This window comes from Phyllobates terribilis, unplaced genomic scaffold (assembly GCF_046119375.1).
Source record: "Phyllobates terribilis strain yellow unplaced genomic scaffold, ASM4611937v1 Scaffold_17__1_contigs__length_24005725, whole genome shotgun sequence".
Lineage (NCBI taxonomy): Eukaryota > Metazoa > Chordata > Amphibia > Anura > Dendrobatidae > Phyllobates > Phyllobates terribilis.
The window spans coordinates 23722680-23736886 of record NW_027362777.1 but is presented as its reverse complement, the minus strand read 5'-3'; the positions used below and the strand labels follow the sequence as shown (position 1 = coordinate 23736886).

The following is a 14207-nucleotide window of genomic DNA, read 5'->3' as shown; positions in this document are numbered from 1 at the left end:
GTATTATCCCTGAGCTCCAACACCGCCAGTTGGCGCTCGGAAGTGCCGTCTGCACAGTCAACACTTGCTACCATGTTATTGGGGTTCAGTAACGTCAGCTGTTCCCCTGCTGTGCGGATGGCAATTTCTCCTGCTCTGTCCACATTCTCACTACTACAGATTTTAAAGTTGCTCCAATTACACCTCTGGCTCCTCTGTTTTCAGTATTATCCCTGAGCTCCAACACCGCCAGTTGGCGCTCGGAAGTGCCGTCTGCACAGTCAACACTTGCTGCCGTGTTATTGGGGTTCAGTAACGTCAGCTGTTCCCCTGCTGTGCGGACGGCAATTTCTCCTGCTCTGTCCACATCCACTGTACTACTGATTTAAAACCTCCTCCAAATACACCTCTGGCTCCTCTGTTTTCAGTATTATCCCTGAGCTCCAACACCACCAGTTGGCGCTCGGAAGTGCCGTCTGCACAGTCAACACTTGCTACCATGTTATTGGGGTTCAGTAACGTCAGCTGTTCCCCTGCTGTGCGGATGGCAATTTCTCCTGCTCTGTCCACATTCTCACTACTACAGATTTTAAAGTTGCTCCAATTACACCTCTGGCTCCTCTGTTTTCAGTATTATCCCTGAGCTCCAACACCGCCAGTTGGCGCTCGGAAGTGCCGTCTGCACAGTCAACACTTGCTGCCGTGTTATTGGGGTTCAGTAACGTCAGCTGTTCCCCTGCTGTGCGGACGGCAATTTCTCCTGCTCTGTCCACATCCACTGTACTACTGATTTAAAACCTCCTCCAAATACACCTCTGGCTCCTCTGTTTTCAGTATTATCCCTGAGCTCCAACACCGCCAGTTGGCGCTCGGAAGTGCCGTCTGCACAGTCAACACTTGCTACCATGTTATTGGGGTTCAGTAACGTCAGCTGTTCCCCTGCTGTGCGGACGGCAATTTCTCCTGCTCTGTCCACATTCTCACTACTACAGATTTTAAAGTTGCTCCAATTACACCTCTGGCTCCTCTGTTTTCAGTATTATCCCTGAGCTCCAACACCGCCAGTTGGCGCACGGAAGTGCCATCTGCACAGTCAACACTTGCTGCCGTGTTATTGGGGTTCAGTAACGTCAGCTGTTCCCCTGCTGTGCGGACGGCAATTTCTCCTGCTTTGTCCACATCCACTGTACTACACATTTTAAAGTTGCTCCAATTACACCTCTGGCTCCTCTGTTTTCATTCTTATCCCTGGGCTCCAACACCGCCAGTTGGCGCTCGGAAGTGCCGTCTGCACAGTCAACACTTGCTGCGGTGTTATTGGGGTTCGGTAACGTCAGCTGTTCCCCTGCTGTGTTCACGGCAATTTCTCCTGCTCTGTCCATATTCACTGTGCTACTTATTTAAAACTTGCTCCAATTACACCTCTGGCTCCTCTCTATTTTTATTCTTATCCCTGGGCTCCAGCACCGCCAGTTGGCGCTCGGAAGTGCTGTCTGCACAGTCAACACTTGCTGCCGTGTTATTGGGGTTCGGTAACGTCAGCTGTTCCCCTGCTGTGTTCACGGCAATTTCTCCTGCTCTGTCCATATTCACTGTGCTACTTATTTAAAACTTGCTCCAATTACACCTCTGGCTCCTCTCTATTTTTATTCTTATCCCTGGGCTCCAGCACCGCCAGTTGGCGCTCGGAAGTGCTGTCTGCACAGTCAACACTTGCTGCCGTGTTATTGGGGTTCAGTAACGTCAGCTGTTCCCCTGCTGTACGGACGGCAATTTCTCCTGCTTTGTCCACATCCACTGTACTACACATTTTAAAGTTGCTCCAATTACACCTCTGGCTCCTCTGTTTTCATTCTTATCCCTGGGCTCCAGCACCGCCAGTTGGCGCTCGGAAGTGCCGTCTGCACAGTCAATACTTGCTGCGGTGTTATTGGGGTTCGGTAACGTCAGCTGATCCCCAGCTGTGTGTCCGGCAAATTCTCCTGCTTTGTCCACATCCACTGTACTACGGATTTAAAACCTCCTCCAAATACACCTCTGGCTCCTCTGTTTTTAGTATTTACCCTGGGCTCCAGCACCGCCAGCTGGTTCTCGGCAGTTCCATTGGCTCTTGTACCTTCTGCTACCCATCCGGGTTCCAGTACCGTCAGCTGGTCCTCGGTAGTTCCATTTGCTCTTGTATCTTCTGCTACCCATCCGGGTTCCAGTACCGTCAGCTGGTTCTCGGCAGTGTCTTTGGCACGGGTACTCCCTCCTGCCCAGCCTGGTTCCAGCACGCCAGCTGTTTCCGGGTAGTGTCAACGTCACTTTGCCTCCAATGCGTTGTCCTGTCGTGTTGCGGTCGGGTTAGCCGACTCTATGGTGCCTGCAGTTTAGGTGACTCCTATGTGGGCTGCGGGATCTGGCAATGAAGGCTGGTTCCATAGTGCCAATAGGACAAGCACCCCCTGTAGGACTGTGGGTTTTGGTAACTGCGGCCGGCTCGCGGCCTTGAACTTTTTTTTACATGGGTACCTTCTGCTACCCATCCGGGTTCCAGTACCGTCAGCTGGTCCTCGGTAGTTCCATTTGCTCTTGTATCTTCTGCTACCCATCCAGGTTCCAGTACCTTCAGCTGGTTCTCGGCAGTGTCTTTGGCACGGGTACTCCCTCCTGCCCAGCCTGGTTCCAGCACGCCAGCTGTTTCCGGGTAGTGTCAACGTCACTTTGCCTCCAATGCGTTGTCCTGTCATGTTGCGGTCGGGTTAGCCGACTCTATGGTGCCTGCAGTTTAGGTGACTCCTATGTGGGCTGTGGGATCTGGCAATGAAGGCTGGTTCCATAGTGCCAATAGGACAAGCACCCCCTGTAGGACTGTAGGTATTGGTAACTGCGGTCGGCTCGCGGCCTTGAACTTTTTTTTACATGGGTACCTTCTGCTACCCATCCGGGTTCCAGTACCGTCAGCTGGTTCTCGGCAGTGCCTTTGGATTAGGTGCCTCCTTCTCGGTATCCAAGTTCCACCAACGTCTGCTGGTCCTTGGTAGTGCTTTCTGGCACAGGTACCTCCTGCTTAGTAACCGAGTTCCAGTAACATCAGCTGGTCCTCGGTAGTTCCATTGGCTCTTGTACCTTCTGCTACCCATCCGGGTTCCAGTACCGTCAGCTGGTCCTCGGTAGTTCCATTTGCTCTTGTATCTTCTGCTACCCATCCGGGTTCCAGTACCGTCAGCTGGTTCTCGGCAGTGTCTTTGGCACGGGTACTCCCTCCTGCCCAGCCTGGTTCCAGCACGCCAGCTGTTTCCGGGTAGTGTCAACGTCACTTTGCCTCCAATGCGTTGTCCTGTCGTGTTGCGGTCGGGTTAGCCGACTCTATGGTGCCTGCAGTTTAGGTGACTCCTATGTGGGCTGCGGGATCTGGCAATGAAGGCTGGTTCCATAGTGCCAATAGGACAAGCACCCCCTGTAGGACTGTGGGTTTTGGTAACTGCGGCCGGCTCGCGGCCTTGAACTTTTTATTACATGGGTACCTTCTGCTACCCATCCGGGTTCCAGTACCGTCAGCTGGTTCTCGGCAGTGCCTTTGGATTAGGTGCCTCCTTCTCGGTATCAAAGTTCCACCAACGTCTGCTGGTCCTTGGTAGTGCTTTCTGGCACAGGTACCTCCTGCTTAGTAACCGAGTTCCAGTAACATCAGCTGGTCCTCGGTAGTTCCATTGGCTCTTGTACCTTCTGCTACCCATCCGGGTTCCAGTACCGTCAGCTGGTCCTCGGTAGTTCCATTTGCTCTTGTATCTTCTGCTACCCATCCGGGTTCCAGTACCGTCAGCTGGTTCTCGGTAGTGTCTTTGGCACGGGTACTCCCTCCTGCCCAGCCTGGTTCCAGCACGCCAGCTGTTTCCGGGTAGTGTCAACGTCACTTTGCCTCCAATGCGTTGTCCTGTCGTGTTGCGGTCGGGTTAGCCGACTCTATGGTGCCTGCAGTTTAGGTGACTCCTATGTGGGCTGCGGGATCTGGCAATGAAGGCTGGTTCCATAGTGCCAATAGGACAAGCACCCCCTGTAGGACTGTGGGTTTTGGTAACTGCGGCCGGCTCGCGGCCTTGAACTTTTTTTTACATGGGTACCTTCTGCTACCCATCCGGGTTCCAGTACCGTCAGCTGGTTCTCGGCAGTGCCTTTGGATTAGGTGCCTCCTTCTCGGTATCCAAGTTCCACCAACGTCTGCTGGTCCTTGGTAGTGCTTTCTGGCACAGGTACCTCCTGCTTAGTAACCGAGTTCCAGTAACATCAGCTGGTCCTCGGTAGTTCCATTGGCTCTTGTACCTTCTGCTACCCATCCGGGTTCCAGTACCGTCAGCTGGTCCTCGGTAGTTCCATTTGCTCTTGTATCTTCTGCTACCCATCCGGGTTCCAGTACCGTCAGCTGGTTCTCGGTAGTGTCTTTGGCACGGGTACTCCCTCCTGCCCAGCCTGGTTCCAGCACGCCAGCTGTTTCCGGGTAGTGTCAACGTCACTTTGCCTCCAATGCGTTGTCCTGTCGTGTTGCGGTCGGGTTAGCCGACTCTATGGTGCCTGCAGTTTAGGTGACTCCTATGTGGGCTGCGGGATCTGGCAATGAAGGCTGGTTCCATAGTGCCAATAGGACAAGCACCCCCTGTAGGACTGTGGGTTTTGGTAACTGCGGCCGGCTCGCGGCCTTGAACTTTTTTTTACATGGGTACCTTCTGCTACCCATCCGGGTTCCAGTACCGTCAGCTGGTTCTCGGCAGTGCCTTTGGATTAGGTGCCTCCTTCTCGGTATCCAAGTTCCACCAACGTCTGCTGGTCCTTGGTAGTGCTTTCTGGCACAGGTACCTCCTGCTTAGTAACCGAGTTCCAGTAACATCAGCTGGTCCTCGGTAGTTCCATTGGCTCTTGTACCTTCTGCTACCCATCCGGGTTCCAGTACCGTCAGCTGGTCCTCGGTAGTTCCTCAGCTTTCTTGTACCTTCTGCTACATTTCCAAGTTCAAGCTTTTTGAAATGGTTCTTGGTAATCACTCTGGATCTCCCTGACGAGGACCCTGAAGACGAGGACCCTGAAGACCAACCCTAAGAAGACGAGGACCCCGAAGACAATGACCCTGAAGACGAGGACCCTGAAGACCACCCCGAAGAAGACGAGGACCCTGAAGACCACCCCGAAGAAGACGAGGACCCTGAAGACCACCCCGAAGAAGACGAGGACCCCGAAGACGAGGACCCAGAAGACCAACCCGAAGAAGACGAGGACCCCGAAGACGAGGACCCCCGAAGACGACGACCCTGAAGACCACCCCGAAGAAGACCAAGAAGATGACCCTGAAGAAGTTGACCAAGAAGACAAAGAAGAGAAGACAAGCACCAAGATACAGAAGAACAAGAGACAGAAAACCAAGAAGCAGAAATACAAGAAGCTGCAGAACAAAAAGCGGAAGAACATTAAGCATAAGACTAAAAATCAGAGCAAAAGATAATATCTAAATTATAAGCAGAAGATGACTAAGCAGTGTATGGGGGTGAGTCCGTTCCTCCTCGTGGTGCCCCTGGAAAAGACCTGCTGCTGCAGGCCAAACTGAACGCGGACAAATCCTGTTGTAAATCTTTTGTGACGGGCAGAACGAAAGGTGTAATGTCCAACCTTTTATAGATAACAACTACAGGAATGCCTGTCACAAATAAGAATATGATGAAGAAGAAGAATATGAAGAAGATGAAGAAGTAGAATATGAAGAATGTAAAAAAAAGAATAATACGAAGAAGGTGAAGAAGAAGAAGGTGAAGAAGAAGTGGATGAAAAAGATGCTGAGGATGATGAAGGAGAAAGTGTGGGAGAAGTAAAAAAGAAGGTGAATAGCATGGAAGTAGTGAAACATAAATATCTGACAAAATATAAAAATACTTAACATAGTCAATATTTCCGTAACTCAGAACATAATAAAAAAATAGTAATTCCTGCTATTCCATTTGACTGGGCTAAACCTCTATGCCTTTATTGTCTCCCCCACCTCCCCCAATACATTCTACATTATTCTTAGTTGTTTTCCTTCATGTAGAAATAACCTACAAGGAAAGAAAGGGTTTATTTTAATTCCGATATTTATGTCCCATTAACTTGCATTGGTTTCCGGTATCGGAATCGGCGATATCCGATACTTTTTCGGTATCGGTCCGATCCAATCCGATCCGATATTTCCCGATATCGGAAGGTATCGCTCAACACTAGTTAGGAGCAGTTTTTTTTAATGCTTATTTTGTGACTATGATTTTCCTTAGTAGTCGGTAATGAATCAGAAGACGGGACCTGTTTCAAAGGATCAGATGATAGATCTTTGCTGTGAAGGGATGATGGGATATCTGGAGTAATGACATTCACTTCAATTGTATCCTGTGGGATCTCAAGATCGTCTGATTTAAAAATTGAAGATGTCAGCTGTCCCTCTGATCTCCTGATACAGTCATCTGCCAAGAATAAAACCCATTATTATTTTTCAATAAAATATCCTTGAATTTTATATTTTTTAACATTTCTACTTAAACTCTCTGTAAAAATATGAATTATTCAGCAAGACAATGACGGTTCACAGTCTAATAGAAAACCTCATAGGATGAACCTGTTATGTTGGGGAAAATAATACCAATAAAAACTTCCACTCATCCCAAAAAGAACAAGCCCCCACTCAGGTCCATAATCTGTAAGTGGAAAAACGGAGGTTTCCAAATTATTAGTGTCTCAAAGGCTCTTGAAGAGCAACATGGCTTCCATAAACCAATCCAGCAATATCCGCTCTCCCAAAGTCAAATCTCCCCCTCACTTCTGAGCCTTGCAGTGCGCCCAAACCACATTTAGCCTCCATGTATTTGGCATTACTATAGTGACTTAACTTACAGTGTGTCTCCTGGAGCACAAGCTGGGCACTATGTGTTTGGTAACAAAATGGCAAATGCACAATTTTCACTCTCTAATATCCACTGAGTGCTAATTACTGAAAAGTACCTGTAGAGTCAAAATATTCCCTACTTCTAAAGATTAATTCATTCAGAGTTATAATTTCCAAAATGGAGTCACTTTATGGGGATTTCTACTGCTCTGGTTTTCTGCCTTTGGTCACATTAGGGCTTCTGCAAATGGTTGGTCCCATCTCCTCTGGGATCTGCTCCTGTGATGTCTGCTCCTGTCACCAGGAGCCGCCTTATTCATCCTGCAGGCGGCGCTGGTGATGGAGGAGACGTCAGAACCAGAAGCTCTGGGCGGCGCAGGCTCTGTCCAGCCACTAAGATTAGGGTTGCTGGGACCAGTAGTACCATCCAGTCTGGCAGTATGGGTGTGTGTGCTGTCCAGCTGGAGTAATCTGCTCCCTGCTTCAGCAATTTGGAAAGCACCGCACCCTACTGAAGCTGGAAGCATATTGCCGGAAGCTGCCAGATACAGCCTTGTCCTCCTGTGGTTCAGTCCTCTGTGCTCAGCTCCTGGCTTGTGTATTTGTTTCCTGTTGTGACCTCGGCCCGTTTACTGACTACTCTTGTGTCTTCTGATTTTGCATTTTCTCTGCTCTCCTGGTTCTGGCCCAGCTACCTGGCTATTCTTCTTCCCATCTCACAGAATAGCAGGTACCACCATGGCCCAAGCCTGGGGGTCTCTGTGTAAGTCCAGATACGGAGAAAACGGAGTAGATAGCGCCAAGCCTGTTTGTGGTAGCCATCTTTTCAGCTTCCAGGTGACCATGAACAGTGCCCCCAATACATTGTGTCTGCAAACTATTCCAGCAAGATCTGCATTCAAATAGCTAAATGGTGCTCCTTCCCTTCTTGACTCTGCCATGTGCCCAGATAGTAGGATACAACCGTATATAGGGTATTGTTGGTGGAAGGTGGAAAATAATTTGTAAGGTCCATTTGTTTCCTATTATCCTTTGTGAAGAATTCCAAAGTTATCACCATATAAAGTGACACACGTCAGATTTAAAAAATGGGCCCAGATAGGAACACAAAACTGGCTGCGGGAAGGGGTTAAATCAGAGTATTTTGGGAACTAACCACTGTAGTCAAAAACTGTGACTATAGACAATAACATCTACTGAAATGATCAAACTCAACAGTCTCCATCAGTAATAAATGAGTAACTAGTGGTGAAACCTCTCTGGGGTAATTGGAGTATGGGGCTCGGTGGCTCTTGGGAATCTAAACTATCATAAGTGACAATATTTTCTATCAGATGAGTGTCAAGAAGAAATATTAGACGTTCAAAGAGAACTTTTTATAATAGTGCAGAGATGAGGCGTCTAAATTTAGCTTAGAGATATATCATGGCACAGGTGTAATGTTTTTATGTAATTTATAGCAATACTATTTGAAGTTACTCAATTTTAAAATAAATTGAAATGTCAGGATGAAGGGAAACTCTGTTGTTATTATACAGAAATTCACACTTGGCCTCACTGCACATTTAATGTTGTCGATTATAAAAGCAAAGTTTGGCCAGAAAGACAGGACCTGGTCTTGTAGGGACCATACGAGCACATTCAGCAGCACAGAAAGGACTTTCAATGCCCAATGTCATTTGAACAGTTTTGTTTTGGGTGGAAGAGAATGTTTTGATCTAGCGGCAAAATGGTGATCACACGATTATGATACAGCTGGACTACACAACCGATAAAGCAGCCACAGCCGGTGACAGAGAAGAATCTGTGACGTCACCGCATTTAGTGGTTACTACTCACCTGGGTAGCCATATGTAGGAATCTCCTCTTTACACCGCTCATCACCCTTCACATATGTCTCTGTAGTATTAATATGGGTCAGATCTTCACCCTGAAACAAATATTGTAAAAGTCACAGACAGATGGAGAAGTCCCATCTATGATCAGCTCTAATCCTGCCATCTCCACCGTTCTCATTACACAAGTATAAAACATATAATACTGGTGGATAAAAAAAGACTGAACACAAGACCTTCACAGCCGTCTACACATCATAGGGGAGATCATATAAAACCTCTCCATCTACCTGATGATCCTGAGGAACATTGGGATCTTCTTGTTTACAGTCCTGTGGAAGAAGAGGACGGGGACATCTCTCTGGTGTTGTCCTCTTACTGGATATATCTGGAGGAAACACATAAGGGACTGAATTCGTTCTTTACATACAGATAATTATAGGCCGTGTGTATTTAGTCCTGTCTATTACCTGGTGATGTGAGGGGCTGGGGAACCTCCATCATGATGTCCCTGTACAGATCTTTGTGTCCTTCTAAATACCCCCACTCCTCCATGGAGAAATAGACGGCGACATCCTGACACCTTATAGGAGCCTGACACATACAATCATACCGTCATCCCCCCGATCCATTCATAGTTTTACTATATAATGTCCCAGCACTGTCACCTCTCCAGTCAGCAGCTCAATCATCTTGTAGGTGAGTTCTAGTATCTTCTGGTCATTGATGTCCTCATGTATTAGGGGGTGAAGTGGAGGCCCTGTGATTGGGCTGAGGGGTCTTCCCCATCCCTCAGACACAGAGTCCTGACAGCGCTCACTAGAGGTCTTCTTCACTACTGTGTAATCCTGGTTATGGAGAGACACATCTATAAATCTCACTCCAGACATTTCCAGAGTCCTCACCTCTCCAGTTCTGTCCATCTGTTATTCCCATAGATAAGAATGATGTAATGTGACGTCATCAGAATCTCTCACCTCTCCAGTAAGCCGGAAGAGGATCTCTAGGGTGAGGTGTAATATCCTCTCCGTCATCTTGTCTCTGTCAATATCCATCCTTGATGGGTAAATCAGTAAAATTCTCTTATATAGAAGATCTTCAATGAGAGGATCCGATATTGTAGAGACCTAAATGAGAAGAAGATGAGCCTATGTAACATCATAAAAATCCTGTGTAATAATACAATTACTGGAGATAATAAGGGAAACATATGAGGAGATTTATTATTTTACAGTATGTATCTTTCTTCTTTACATCTAGTAATAAAACCTATATATTTTAGGCCACAGACAACAAGCAGTTTCTTCCTCGGAGTCTGCAGCTGAATACGTTTCTCTCAAGATGGTTATCTGATGGTTTTACGAGATGGTTGTTTGTTCTCGGCCCCGACCCTTTCACAACTCCTGTCTCCTGGTTTAATCACAAGAGAAACACATAACGAGAACCTGGCTTACACCTCTGGGGTTTCACAAATGTGGCACATAGGAGACCCCACTAATCCCGCGGCCATTAACCCCTCCAATGTTTCCACACATTTCCTAAGAGAGCACAATGGTGACTGAAAGAACTTTCAGTTTTGTGGCAGTGAAAGGGTAAATCGTTCAGGTGGAGGGGAGATGGCGGAGGGGCATTGCTGAACCGTGAAGCTTCCTGGACACTGAGGCCAAATCCATCGCACCGGAGGGTATAAAGAGAAGGAGGATCTGATCTTACATTACCAGACCGGTGAAGGGGCCATATTGTGATGACTGTAAGATGATTGTGTTTCATCATTGTCTTTCTTTGTCTCACATCTATTACATCTATTAATGCCGCCATTCATCCTGTGCACAGGAGCGGCTGCTCCGGAGACATTTATATCCTGCTCGGGTTTCATTCTTACCTTCGGTTCTGGGTAAGAAGTATCACTCCGAAACGCGTCACCTCCACCTTAATCCTCTCTGGATTCTTTCCTCCAATGTTCTGATGACGTCCCATCATTATTGTGACATAAGGTTATAAAATGAAGGAATAAAAGTTTTATGTTATTTGAGGTCCTGGATCGTCCTCTATGTGTGGACGGTTATCACTACTATCTACATTATTGTGCTGGAACTAGGAGATGAATAATGGCGTTGTGTGAGGACTTCTCTGGGCTTCTGTCCTTCATCCTGCAGTCGTCTGAATGGATCTAATGTGGACGGGAACCAGCTAAGCTGCATTCTGTCCACAGCTGTTACCTCACTGTTCACACCACAAAGAGACCCCAAAAGAGTCTCCGTGCTGAAGGGGTTAATGCCTCCTGCGCCCAGTAATGGGGGTCTCCACATACCTCCACCTGCAGAGCCGCCACCACATATATGGCTGCTCTGTGCGCACAGGAGCTGTGATGAGGTCACAGGAGGGGAGGAGTCAGGGGTCACATGATCAGGGGCCTCAGTGAATGCACAGTGTGAACTGTGCGGCTCCTGTACAGTGATATCCGGAGTGAAGACGCTACATGGAGACGTCTCCACAGTCAGTGACATTTCTGGCATTATTTGCCCCTCACTACGGGCACAATTACCCCGCGCCGCCTTTTCTACAGTTTTATGTGTGAATGTAAACGTGGGATTTTCCTGCTTGGAGACAAATAGATGACACATGAGGTGATTATCACCAGTTACCGGACGTCTACTATATGGCGGCATATGATTGTGCTATCCACTTCATACCAGGAGCTAAAAGGCCGAAATCTTGTATGTTTAACCCCTTCCAGGGAGGGCGGCCTTGATAGACTATATTCAGAGTCTGGTTAAGACCATGTTCACATGTTCCGATGTTCATCCCGAATAATTGGATGAGTGTCATGCGAGTGTGAGATGTTTTTCTCTCCTGCATCCATATACAATGCGTTATTAACATCATCTTTTACTGACTATAATCCTCTATGTAACTTAAAGCTGGTTTATAAAACTAAGAAAACAATCTTATATACAGATATCGATAGAAAGAAGTTAGAGATATGATAGATAATAGATAGATAGATGTCCTGCAGATATATCATTTCACAACCCCCTATATATTATAAATTTGCGCCCTTTAGAGCCTTTCATGTGGAACTAAACTGAGTTGAGCCTTGTTTAACCTAATAAATAATTACAAAAAAACAACATGGGGTCCCCCTATTTTTTTTGTAACCAGCAAAGGTAAAGCAGACAGCTGAGAGCTGATATTATCAAGTTGGGAAGATTCCTGGTTATTGGGCCCTTCCTAACCTAAAAATACCAGCTCGTAGCTGCCCCAGAAGTGGCGCATCACATGAGATGAACCAATTATGGCTTTTTGCCTTTGGTCTTCCCAATTGCCCAGATGCATTGACAATTGGTGTAAAGTATCTTAGGGTTAACGTCAGCTGTGGTTTGTCAAAAATCACAGCTGGCATCAAACCCTGGTGATAGTAATGGAGAGGTGTCTATCAGACAAACCCATTACAGACCCAGTAATCAAAGATAAAAACACCCAAGAAAAAATACTTAATTTGAATAAACACTGGTTCACTAATTTATTAACCCCCCCCCCAAAAAAAAGCATGCAGGTCCAACGTAGTCCACCGAATCCGACGATGATGGGCATTCCCACCATATATGTAACATAGACCGTCTGCACTACGACACCGCCAGCACAAATCCGAAGATGCCACCTAGATAACTTCCGTCTTCACCTCTCTGATCATAACATTCTCTCATTCACACTCACAAATCCTCGCCCGCCCCAGCACACTCCTACCTATCACACATTCAGAAATCTACAAGCCATTAACCCTCATACACTTACAGACTCCCTTCACTCATCACTGTCCCCAATCTCCTCTTTTTCCTGTCCTGATCTGGCTGTAAACCACTACAATGACACGCTCAGAAGCACGCTGGACCAAGTAGCGCCCCTCACCCTCAGAACCTCTAAACACAGAGTAAAATAGCCCTGGCTCACACCGCAAACCCGATTTCTCTAGCATTGCTCTAGAAGTGCCGAACGCCTATGGAGGAAAACTCGCACACTAGAAAACTTTATCCACTACAAATTTATGTTAAAAACATATAACTGTGCCCTTCACCTTGTCAAACAGACCTACTTCACCAACATGATCTCCTCACTATCCAACAACCCCAAAAAACTCTTCGATACCTTTCACTCCCTCCTCAGTCCTAAAGCGCAGGCCCCCACCATGGACATTTGTGCCAAGGACTTGGCCTCCTACTTCACAGAGAAAATAGACACCATCCGTCAGGAAATCAGCTCCCAGCCACCAAGTGCCGTGACTCCCATCCCCCCCCACATCCCCTTTGGATCACACTCCACATTTGACCCAGTCACAGAAGACAAAGTCTCCAGGCTCCTCTCTTCTTATCATCCCACTTCATGCACTACTGACCCCACCCCCTCAAATCTACTCCAGTCTCTTTCTTCAGTCGTCACTACTCACCTAACTAAAATCTTCAACCTCTCCCTCTCTTCTGGTATCTTCCCCTCCTCCTTCAAACACTCCATCATTACTCCATTATTAAAAAAGCCCTCTCTTGACCCTTCCTGCACAAACAACTACAGACCAGTCTCCAATCTTCCCTTCATCTCTAAACTTTTGGAGTGCCTGGTTTACTCCCGCCTTACCAGTTACCTCTCCACTCACTCTCTTCTAGACCCATCACAGTCCGGCTTCTGTCCCCTACATTCTACAGAAACTGCACTCATCAAAGTAACCAATGACCTTCTGACAGCAAAACTTAATGGTGACCACTCTCTGCTCATTCTTCTTGACCTCTCTGAAGCCTTTGACACCGTTGACCATCACCTCCTACTCTCTATGATCCACTCAATCGGCATAAAGGACACTGCTCTCTCCTGGTTCTCCTCCTACCTATCTGACCGCTCTTTCAGTGTTTCGTTCGCTGGCTCCACTTCTTCCCCTCTTCCTCTCACTATTGCGGTTCCTCAGGGTTCAGTCCTTGGCCCTCTTCTCTTCTCTCTCTACACAGCCCCAATTGGACAGACCATCAGCAAATTTGGTTTGCAGTACCATCTTTATGCTGATGACACACAACTATACACCTCATACACTGACCTTACCCCCGCTGTACTACAGAACACCAGTGACTGTCTGGCCGCAGTTTCTAACATCATGTCCGCTCTCTACCTGAAACTCAAACTTTCCAAAACTGAACTTCTGCTCTCGCCATCTACTCACCTCTCTAAATCTGACATCTCTCTCTCCATGTGTGGCACCACAATAACACCAAGCCAGCAGGTGCGCTGTCTGGGCATTGTGTTTGACACCAATCTTTCCTTCACCTTCCATATACAATCTCTTGCCCGCTCTTGTCGCTTGCACCTGAAGAACATCTCTAGAATCCGCCCCTTTCTCACCTTGGAAACAACAAAAACCCTCACTGTTGCCCTGATCCACTCCCGCCTTGACTACTGTAACTCTCTATTAATTGGCCTCCCCTTCACTCGACTTTCCCCCCTCCAGTCCATCCTTAATGCTGCAGCCAGGG

General features: G+C 47.3%; 1 protein-coding gene across 1 annotated transcript in view; it reads right to left on the bottom strand.

The window, feature by feature from the left end:
* Window positions 1-11084, bottom strand: part of LOC141176154 (uncharacterized) — a 241428-nt gene extending 230344 nt beyond the window's left edge. Inside the window, exon 1 of the mRNA XM_073660152.1 lies at window positions 11006-11084. The gene's annotated coding sequence lies outside the window, so the exon portion shown is untranslated. The remainder of the gene's footprint in view (window positions 1-11005) is intronic.
* Window positions 11085-14207: the final 3123 nt, after the last annotated feature.